The following is a 10,464-nucleotide window of genomic DNA, read 5'->3' on the forward strand; positions in this document are numbered from 1 at the left end:
ATCCTTCCCACTAACTGTGATTCACCCATGTTCAGGCCCAGGCGTGATCTGACTGCCAGGAATTCCATGTTTGAATTAAAAACCTCCCTGGAGGAGTTCCTGTCATGGCTCGGTGGAAACAAATCTGACTAGTATCTGTGAGGACACAGGTTCAATCCCTGTCCTCACTCAGTGGGTTAAGGATCCAGCATTGCCATGAGCTTAGGTGTAGGTCGCAGACGCGGCTCAGATCTAGGTTGCTGCGGTTGTGGCCTCGGCTGGCAGCTGTAGCTCCAGTTCAACCCCTAGCCTGGGAAACTCCATGTGCCATGGTGCAGCCCTAAAAAGACCAAAAAAAAAAAAAACAAACCAAAAACCCTAAAAAACCCTCCCTGGACACCCCACCCCACCGGACCTGGGCCAGTTGTGCCCACACAGGTTGGAGCGGGATCAAACAGGGCTGTCCAGGGCGGGCGGCGGGGGGGCCTTCAGGCAGAGCCAGACACTGAGAAAGGACCAGGCATCAGGAGAAAGGTGGAGAGACAGAGACTGAGAGACAGAATGATGTAGATGGGGACTTGGAGGGAAAGACTGCCAGGGAGAAAGCCACAGCCAGAGGGGGCTCCAGTACCAATGGGCTGGTGCTTATCACTTGACTGAATTAGCTCATTTAATAGAACCTTCGCAACAGTCCTAGGAAATAGGCACTATTATGATCCCATTTCACTCCTGTGGTAATTGAGGCGCAGAGACATTAAGTCGCTTGCCTGAAGCCACAAAGCCAGTTAAGTGGTGGAGTAGGTATTTGATTCCTGCCAAGGAGAGAGACAGACTTAGAGACAGAGGTGGGATCGAGTCTCACAGCAGTAACCCCTCCCAGGGAATTTGGGAATCCTGGAATCAGCAGGCAGCCGGCAGCCATGCAGGGGGAGGGGAGCCAGCCCATCGAGAGAACTGGCTTCCTGTCCTTCTTGTTGGAGACAAGGACTGCTGCAGAGAGAGACCTCAGAGCTGGCCAAAGAACCTTCCTCCTTCCTGCACCCCAATGTGCAGCCTGTCCTGCCCCTGCTTCGGACGCATTCGTATTTTATTTCTTATTGGGCACCTGCTAGTGGAGAGCCACTTCAGCCCCACATCTACTTCTCTCTTTTCTTCTTCTTTTCCTTTTTTTTTTTTGTTTGTTTTGTTTTTAGGGCCACACCACAGCATATGGAAGTTCCTAGGCTAGGGGCCAAATTGGAGCTGCAGATGCCCGCCTGCACCACAGTCACAGCAATGCCAGATCCAAGCCTCATCTGTGACCTACACCACACCTCATGCCAGTGCCAGATCCTTTAACCCACTGAGCAAGGCCAGGGATTGAACCTGCATCCTAATGGATACTAGTTGGGTTTGTTATCCCTGAGCCACAATGGGAACTTCTCTACCTCTGTCTTTTCTTTCAGTATTGAGAAATCCTTCCCGTTGTCTTACTTCAGCCCCCTAGGATAGCTTTTGACATTAAGGGATCAAGATTAGAACTGGGGGATATGCTGCTGTGAGGGTTCACCTAGTATACACTGAGGTTGTCCATGCCCAGAGAGGAGATCCCTGAGGGGCTGGCTTCAGGTGCCTTCTGGTTGGAGGCCCCTTTGGTGGTTTGGGGAGAAGGGTCATTGGCCCAGCTGGTGGGGGCCTAGAGCTCTGAGCTGTCAGCAGCAGGGAGGATCTGGCAAGAAGAAAACCAGGAGCTATCCTGGGGGAGCCGGGGAGTCGACGTTATGGTTTCTAATGTCTTAGCCCTGGTTTCAATTACCCGCGGCGTCCCCAGGGTTCCCTGACCGCTACGGGCTCCCGAGCTCAAGGAAGGCTGAGGACCTTCCTGGGAAGACCCAAAATCAGGGGCTCAGGGATGGACGTCTAGAGGCGAAGGAGCTTTTTCATCCTCTTCTCCCTCTGTGCCTGGCCCAAGCCGCCCTCAGGGGACAGCAGGGATGCTGCGGAAGCAGAGCCCACCCTCTGCTCACGGTTTCCCATGGAGGGGCGACATCAGCCAGCTCCACTGCACCACCTTGGTCCCACTGGCCTCAACCCACTGCTGGCTGCTAAAGCCCAGGGCACTTTCTTGGCCTCCTTAGGCTCGTTTTTGGTCCTGTGAAAACCCTGTCTCCTGGATCTTTTTAATTTTTTTTTTTAATTTTTGCTTTTTAGGGCCACACTTGTGGCATATTGGAAGTTCCCAGGCTAGGGAATTGAGCTGCAGCTGCTGGCCACAGCCACAGCCATAGCAACGTGGGGTCCCAGCCAAGTCTGTGAACTACAGCACAGCTCACAGCAACGCCGGATCCTTAACTCACTGAGAGAGGCCAAGGATGGAACCCAAGGCTTCATGGATACTGGTTGGGTTTGTTACCACTGAGCCACGACGGGAACTCCCCTGGATCTCCTTCTACCTCTGGGTCCATCCCCCTTCCCTGCCCTCTCATGCTTCCCAGGATTTTGGCCTCCATCCTCTCCTGCCTGCATCATTCCCTCTCCCTGCTCCCTGATCTAGCTTGTCATCTTCCAGCATCCTCACAGTGCCCAAGTTAGTCTGAGATTCTGAGGACTGCCCACGCCACCAGCACGAGCCGGTGTAGAGGGCACCAGGAGCTGTCGCATGGAGATGGCACACCTCCGCCAGCCAGCCAGCCCTCTCTCAACTCCTCTGTTCTCCCCATCTTTGTCCCATCCATCCCCCAGACACTTCAGCTGGCCAAGTCCAGCCCCAATCCTCTCTCCATCTCTGTGAATGGCGCCATCATTTCCAGTCACTCAAAAGCCAAAAACCTGGGAGTCCCCTGTCCTTTTTAACACAATATTCCCTCTGAACCTGGCACACAGTAGGTGTTAATATATGTTCGTTGAGCTGAATTTAATCAGTTTTCTTTCTTGGACTCCCCTGAGGCCTCTGTTTCCCTGGGACTTTTTCTGTCTTCTGGATCACCACAATTAAGTGTCTAGGGGAAACCTGGGGCCTCTTTTCTCCCCTCTCCCTCTACCTCAGGGAATCACTGGCTGTCCAGGAATGGAGCTGTGGGAGACGAAGGGAGGGAATCAGACTTGGGGCCATACGGCCCTCAGTCCTATTCAGATATCCCAGTCCTCTTATCAGGGAGGCAGCTCTGCAGCAGCAGGAATTGAGGCTAGACTCTGGGCTGGCACCAGAAGGGGACCATCCTCTGAAGTCATGTGCCTCTTCTATGAAGAATGAGAAGTAAGGGGGATCAGGGCCCACAGGGGTGGGGAGGGAGGGAGGGAGGAAGGGAGGGACTTTGTGCTTCTGAGCGGGAATTAGTCTCATGCAAATCTCTGCAACACGAAATGAAAAACTGCATCTGTGATTGTGCAAGTCTGTGCTCTCACCCCCACCTTCCAGCACACATCGTCGCTGACCCCTAGTTTCTCTGTCCTCCCTTGTCCCTCTCTCCCTACCCGCCCTGGATCCTCTACCCCTCCCTGACCATCTGCTTCTCTTTCCTGATAGCCCAGAATCTGGGATCACCAGGGTGAGGGGTCATGGGAGAGCAGATACTGGCTCAAGTGTCCAGGGGTCCTGTTCTCTGTATAGAGTAACATGGAGGTTCCCCCAGGAGCCATGGGAGCAGATGAAGAAGAAGAATCTGAGGGCCCACCCTCCCCCACTCCCAAACCTTGTACTCTCTTCGGTCCCGTGGTCCTGCCCCTGCTCAGGCTGGAATTTTCTCTCTAAGGGTCACTGCAAGTGACCTCCTCCCTGGCTGCCTCACCTCCAGCCTTAGACTCTCTTACCACCCTCTACCCAGCCAACTCAGTTTTCTCACTGGAAGGCAAATCTAGTTACGTTCCTCACCTACTTTATGCCTTCCCAGGCCTGCCTGGCCTTGGCACCAAAGCCACTTCAGGATGTGGTCTTTGAGATGTTCAGGCTGCCTCAGCCTGCCTCCCGGGTCTCTGCTTAATCCCTTACTGGATTCCAAGCCCTGTTTCCCATCCCTCGAGGCTGTGACCCATTCAGATAAGGGCCCCCTCTCCCTCCCCCACCCTGTGTCCTGGGACTCTATTCTGCCAGGTCCTGCTTACATCATTCATGCACTCATTCAACATTTATTTCAACCTAATTCACGTGTTAGGAGCACCTGTTCAATGCCAGACCTAGCTTTAGATGCCTGGAGATGGAGTTCACAGGCGCCCCAGGAGTAACCAGACAGCTGAACCCCACACTATTAGAAGGAAAAGGAGATGACACTCTGGGAGAGGGCAGAGGGGCTTAGTCTAGACTTCTCTTAGGTGACATTAGGCTCTCATCTAATCCCTGAGGGGCTTGTGGAGTCAGACATGGCACTTGCACCTGAACAAACTGAACACTTAGATTTTTTTTTTTTTTTTTAAGGCCACACCCTCGGCATACAGAAGTTCCCTTGCTAGGGGTCAAATTGGAGCTGTAGCTGCCAGCTGCTAGCTGCTAGTAGGATTCGTTAACTGCTGAGCCACAAGAACTCCTTACCTATTTTGTATTCCTCTTCCTTGACTAGAATGTGAGTCCCATGAGGGCTGGAGCAGCAACGCCAGATCCTTAACCCACTGAGCGAGGCCAGGGATCAAACCCGCAACCTGTTGGTTCCTAGTCGGATTTGTTTCCGCTGCGCCACAATGGGAACTCCGAGATTTTAAAACTGTGTTTTTTTTTTTTAAAGACAAAAAGTAAACAGTAGGGAGTTCCTGTTGTAGCTCATTGACTTAAGAACTAGACTAGTATCAATGAGAATGCAAGATCAATCCCTGGCCTCGCTCAGTGGGTTAAGGATCCGGCGTTTGCTGTGGCTGTGGTGTAGGCCAGCAGCCACAGCTCCAATTCAACCCCTAAATGCTGCAGATCTGGCGCTAAAAAGAAGAGGGGGGAAAAAAAGCACTAAAGTACACAAACTTTAGGGGCACAACTTAAATTCTAACACAGGTGTGTACACTCTTGGAAACCTTCCCCCACCCCCAACTAAGAAGTTGCAACTGCAATTCCAACTTCTCTGACTATAAATGAATTTTGCCTGTTGTTGAGATTTATATAAATGAAATCATTAATATGTACTCTTTTGTGTTTGGTTCTTTTTTTTTTTTCTCTGCTCAAACTTTTGGCTGTGAGCTTTATCCATTTTTGTTGTGTGTAGCTATGGTCGGTTCTTTTCCATTGCTGTAACTATATCACTATCTATTCATTCAACTGAATTGTTTCCAGTTTGAGGCTATAATGAATAAAACTGCTAAGAACATGCCTGGTGAACATACACAGTAATTTGTTTTAGGTATATTTCTAGGAGTGGAATTACTTGGTCATAGAATATACATGTGTTCAGCCAAATGGTGTTCCAAAGTGGTAGTACCAACTTCTACACTCATCAGCAGTGAGTGGAGTTTTAGCTGTTCCACATCCCTGAGATGGAAGGGATTTTTGACTGTTTGGCTCACTGCTGTATCCCACCATGATGGCATATACTTAGTGTACATATTTATTTATTTTTGTTTTTGGCCACACCTGTGGCACATGGAAGTTCCTGAGCCAGGGATCAAATCTGAGGCACAGCTGTGACTTATGCTACAGCTGTGGCAATGCTGGATCCTTAACTACTGTTCCCCGGGCTGGGGATTGAACCTACGCTTCGGCAGTGACCCAAGCTGCTTCAGAGACAATGCCAGATCCTTAACCCCCTGCACCACAGTGGGAACTCCATAGTGTACCTATTTATTGACTGCCTTATGAATGGGGGAGCCATCCGTATTCCTGGAGTCCTGTTCAGGCCCTGGCACTAACTTGCTGTGTGACTGGGGGCAGGTGATTCCCCCTCTCTGAGCTCTTTCCTTGTCTCTGAGCTCTTTCCCTTGTCATCAGCATAAGGGAACTGATGCTAGGGGCTTTGCCTTCCAGCCTCAGCCGGGTGCTGTGAAAGCTGGACACCTGTTCTTTCATTCACTCCACTTGTATTGATTAACGTCCTACCCTATACCAGGAGGATGAAGGCGTGATCTGTGTTGTGTCACTCACAGTCTCTTTCAGGTCAGCCCAGACCAGGGGCCACTGCCCATCTTGTCCCCAAGTCATCCTCCTGGAGACCGCTTCTCCTCCCTTTGTCCAGCCCTGACCCCAGGAAGAGGGGGTCTGGACTGAGCCTGCGGATGGAAAATGTGATTAATAATCAAAAAAACATCCAAGAGGAAGAGACCAGGAAAACAACTTGGGGAAGGCTCCTCGCCCAGGGGAGGGGGGCCATGTCCTGGGCCTCGGGACAGCTCCAGCCGCCCTCCCGCCGCCCTTTCTGGGAAGCTGCCACAGGAGTGGGTAATTTTAGCCAAAAGTGAAAAAAAAAAAAAAAGCTGCCCTAATTATTTATGAAAAAAGATGCCCCCTTCAATGCAAATTATGCTTCCCTTGGGGGCTGCCCCCTCCTCAGTTACTCCCCTCCTAGTGGTCCCCCTGCTTGGTCAGGCTGGGGGGCCCTGGAGACACTGGGCTGGGGGCAGAGGAGGAATTTCAACATGAAATGTTTTGTTCATTAACAGAGAACATAGGAGGAAATTCCCTTTCTGCCTGGGCTTGGGCAGCCCAGGCAGATACTCAAAAGCTATTGTGAAAAATTGAGTCTAGTCTGCAGAGTGGGTTGGGGGTTATGTCTGTTGGAGGTGGGGCGGGGGTGATAAACAGACATTCTCTCCCCTCCTCTTAGCCTCCTGACTTTCAGGAGTTTCCTGAGCCTTAATCCTTCCTCCTTTCAGAGATTCCATTCCCAATGTCTCAGGTTGCCCTCAAACTTCCTTCTAAGCAAAACAGGAGGAACTGGGGTTAGACTGGAGTTAGAACTTCCAACTAAGGAGGAAGGAAGGATATCAAAGCTGAGGGGGGGGCTCGAACTATCAAATAATGTCGAGTTCTGATAGACTATGTTGGGATTGCTAGGTGGCAAATCTGAGGGGGCTGGAGCAGGAGTGAAAGCACCTCTTTCTCTCAGTGGCTTCTGAGAACCCAGGGAGAGGAAGAGGAGATGGCTCCAGAGAACAGGGGCCAGTTCCAGGCTGAATACTTAGGAGCCCCTGTGATGGCTTCAGCCCTCACCCATGCTCTACCTTTAGGGAATCTTTGCCCTTTCCTGGTGTCAGAGACTGGAGGGGTCAGGGCACATTTAGGTGGCGATCCAGATTAACAGGATTCCTGAAGGGGGTCTGCAGGGTGTGTTGTGAGTGGGCTCTAGGTGCTGTCCCAGGGTGTGGCTGAGTCGTCTCTGGGGGGCCCGGAGCTGGACCCTGAGTGTGTTGGGGGTTCTTTGGGCCCCCCTCCCTGGCTCGGCCTGGGGCTGTGTCGGATCGGGTTTCTCGGCGCCTGGAGCCTCCGCGAGGCCGAGCTGTTCCCGGGCCCCGGCCAAGCCGCCCCGGGCGCTGGCACTGCGTGAGGAAGCAGGAGGGGGGGTGAGGGGGAGGAGGGGGGCTGCGAGGGCGTTTACGTAACTGCCTCCCCGGAGCCCGCCCCGACCCGCCAAACCCAGCGTGAGACTTTGTGTGATTAAGAGCGTGTGTGACTCTGTGTGTGTGCCTGTGTGACACACGGTGTGACTGAGTACATGGCTGTGTAGGTGACTGTGTCTGTGGGTGGTATGATGTATAAATGTGTGGTATGGGGAGTCCCGCCCTTCTGAGACCTCTAACTCCCAGCCCTAAGCAGAGGACCCTGACTTCCCCTGCACCATAGTGAGGTGCAATATACACATTTGACTTTTTGAGACTAGGTGTGTGACTTTACATAAAGTGTGTTCGGCATTTGTAAGAGAGCATGTGTGTGAGTGTGACTTTGGGGTAGCCGGGTACTAGGTATGTACATCCCGGTCAACCTTTCTGATGGTATGCAGCAAGTTAGAAATAAGCACCCTTTCCCCAAGGAGCACTGGGAAAGGTAGGTGGAGCAAGGACTCTCTTACCTTGAGGGCACATCAGTAGGAATGGGAAAGGGTTCTTGCTACCCAAAGGCTTGGGATGGCCCAGTTGCCTCCTGGGGAAGGAGGGGTGGGAGATGGTCCAAGTCTAGGTCACCTGCCAAGGTGAAGGACAGTGGAGCCAAAAAGTGTTAATGGTGAATGCAGAACTCCAGGGAGTTTTACAAAGTAAAGGGGAACTCCCCATCCCCCCAACAATTTCCAAAAGTCTTTCAGGATTATCAAATCTGGGATCCCCATCACTTTCAGGGCACTAGGTCTCTGATCTGGGGGCATTATTTCTTGCTGCCCCTCATGGGAGAGGCAGATGGTGAAGATGGGGTGGGACTGAGGTGGGGGGAGGGTGTCAGTGCAGTGGGGTTTGGCTTAAGGATAAGTGTGTCATGAAGGGAGAAGGGGCTGCTGCAGAGCTAGGGACAGCGGGGATAGAGTCGCCTAAGAAAGCTGGAGAGGAGACAAGGCCAGATCCTGCAAGAGCTTTGAACATCCACTTTGCCCCCGAGAAAGTGGGGTCCAGGAGGGTTCAACAGGGAGGCTGAGAAAGCTCGGAAGCTCGTGTGCAGCTAGGGCACTGGAGCCAGCAGGAGCGGGAACCCATGAATAATCTGTTGCCCTAGCTCAGATGCAAGGACAGTCGCTTCTGGGCCAGGCAGTAGCCGTGAGAGGGAGAGGGGTGGCTGCTCCGTAGGTGGGTAGGTGGGCGCTGCCTCTTTGTGGGAGCCGCAGCATGAGGGGAAACGCGCGTCTCGCACAGCCCGCCAGGTGTCGCTGCGGCCCCAGGGAAGCGGGCGCGGCCGCTGGGTACTGAGCCGAGAGAAGCTGCAGATCGACTGACGCCCGGGATCCTGTCCGACGTGCGCCTCTGGTCCCCGCTAATTCTGACACACCGACTTGTCCCGCCTCTGGACCCCCATTGCTCCGCGAAGGCCCTGCCCCAGCACCCGCGGACTTGGGCACTGCTCACGGCAGTCCCAGCGTCCCCAGGTGGAGAGGAGATGCTGGTCGGGGCGGAACTCCCCACTGCTCTCAACCTGGCAGAAAGAGGCTGAGTCCAGGACACTGGAGGATCCGGAGGTCAAGTCCGCGCACCAGTGACCGGCAGATCTCGACGCCTGTTGGCGCCTCGATGAGGGGGGGGGGGCACCCCCGGTCCCAGCACCTAACCTCTCTCAGGCCTAGTTTCGGCGCGTTCGCGGGTGGGGTGTGTAATTCCGCCCCACCCTCATTTCGAGGCACGTCTCAACTCCTTCCTGGTGCCCACCACCTTGTCCTTGCCCGCGGCCGGGGTACTTGGAGGCTCCGAGCCCAAGAGGCTGGATAAAGAAATCTGTGGATGGGGGTGAGCTGGATCTCAGCTGGGCGTCCACTACTTCTCTATGTGTTCTTAAGCCCCAGCTGGCCTTCTCTGAGCCCCAGCCCCGGCTGACCCCCGCCGGGTGCACTGAGAGGGATTCTGCAGCCACGGAAGTGAAAGTGAAAAGCCTGGGCAGTGGCGGGAAGAAGGTTTTTCCTCTGCATTGGGAGTCCCTGAGGCATTTGTTGGGAAAGGGCCCGGGCGCTCTGGGCAGCTTACTGGGGAAGGGTGTGAGGAAGCAGCGAGATATTTCCTTCCCACCCCCTCCCCTCCCCCAGCCCTTGCGCAGCTCCCGGGAGGGGCCAGGCGCAGGGATTATGGGTCAAAGGTCAGGTGAAAAATTCGTGGGGTGGGGATAGGGGTGGGCCACTGGTTCTCCGCCTCTGGCATTCACCCTTTCAATATTGCGCTCTCCCTTGGCCTCAGAAGAAGTCGGGTTGTCTAACCTTAATCCCCCATGTTGTCGCCAGACCGGAGGCCTGGGGGCGAGTGAAGCGAGCACACCCGCCCCTCAAAGGCCCAGGCTGCAAAAAGGAAAGCTCTAGGGGCGAACCTCCAGCGCCAAACTCTGGCCCTCGCGCTCTGGCACTGCCCGTCTAGGCATAGAGGGCGCACCCTCCCTACGCCCCGCAATCCCGGTGGAGGTCTCTCCCGAGGCCGTGGGTCCGGGGCGGAGGGAGGAGGTGAAGAAGGACAGGGTAGCAGTGGTGTGTCACTGGAGACTTGGTGGGAGGTGAGGGTCTTGGTTCCCAGTCTGGTCCATCCAGGGTCTCGGGGGCAAATAGCCCCCTTCCCTCCGCTCAAGGGGTGTGAATGTCTGTGACTGGGAGGAGGGGTCACTGCTGGGGGCGGTAGGACCACGGGAGGGACGGAGACGGCTGGCCGTCCCTGCCCAAAGTGGGGCCTGGGGGCTCGGGCTCTCCTTCTTCTCACAGAGATGCCAGCGGGAGGACCCCGAGAGTTGGCCCTGGGTATGCCAGGGAGTCGGTCGGTGCGAGGCAGCCTGGGCCTGAACGTGTGGGAGTGTGCACAGCGGAGACCTGGCCGAGGCTGAGTGAGAGAGTGAGTGTGAATGAGCGACCCCGGGGAGGTTGAGTGCGCGCCCAGCGGCCCTGGGGGATCCCGCGGAGTGGGTGTGGGTGTGGGTGCGCGCGCGTTTTT

The sequence above is a fragment of the Sus scrofa genome, chromosome 10 (genome assembly GCF_054392235.1).
Source record: "Sus scrofa isolate SSC_HxYL_T2T_F1_AM1 chromosome 10, Sscrofa_HxYL_maternal_Yorkshire_Landrace_v2.0, whole genome shotgun sequence".
NCBI classification, from domain to species: Eukaryota; Metazoa; Chordata; class Mammalia; order Artiodactyla; family Suidae; genus Sus; species Sus scrofa.